Consider the following 845-nt stretch of genomic DNA (forward strand, 5'->3'; position numbering starts at 1 on the left):
CCGCGGCGGCGCTGACGCCAGCCCTTCCCCGCGGGGCACGCTGGGAACTGTGGTTCCCCTGGAGACCCTGGCCTGGTTCGCCGAGCCCTTGGGAAGACTACAAGTCCCGTGGTGCACCGCGCGGTGGCTCGCTGTGCCGCGAGGCATACCGGGAATTGGAGTTCTACAAAGGAAGAACGAGGGCTTCTGGTGGGGGAGCCGGGCGCGTGGACTGTGGTTCCCAGGATGCCTCGCGCAGCGCCAGCTGCTAAAAGGGGTGTGGGAGGTAGGCGAGGATGGGTGCAGAGCTGGAGGTCAGAGGCCTGGCAACCACGGTGCACGTGGGTGCTGCCAGGTTCTACACTGCAGCCCCTAGACTAGAGAATGGACTGAAATGGCTGAACCAGCCTCGGTGGGGGCCCGGGGCCAGGAGGCAGTTTTTGTTCAAAATTGGTAACAACTTTTCTAACCCTGTGTGAACCTGCTGGTTGCCAAGCCTGAGCTTTGACGTTCAGACCCTGCAGCTTGCAAATACATACAGTTGCCAAAGTTCACCAGAAACGTTTGGTATGCAAACAGCACATGCATGGACTTGTCAGTGCAATCAAATGCTTTGATGTAATTCATTAGAGAGATGAGTGGGTGAGGCAGTATCTTTTATGGACCAATGTCTGTTGGTGAGAGAGACAAGTGTTCAAGCTAACACGATGACCTGAAGAAGAGCTCTGTGTAGTTCAAAAGCTTGTCTCTCTCAGTAACTGAAGTAGGTCCTGTAAAAGGACCTTATCTCTAATATCCTGGGACTGACTATAACAGCATGACATAATTCCTTGTCAAGCTTCATGGTTTAAACACTTACTTCACCC

This window comes from Mauremys reevesii, linkage group 1 (assembly GCF_016161935.1).
Source record: "Mauremys reevesii isolate NIE-2019 linkage group 1, ASM1616193v1, whole genome shotgun sequence".
NCBI classification, from domain to species: Eukaryota; Metazoa; Chordata; order Testudines; family Geoemydidae; genus Mauremys; species Mauremys reevesii.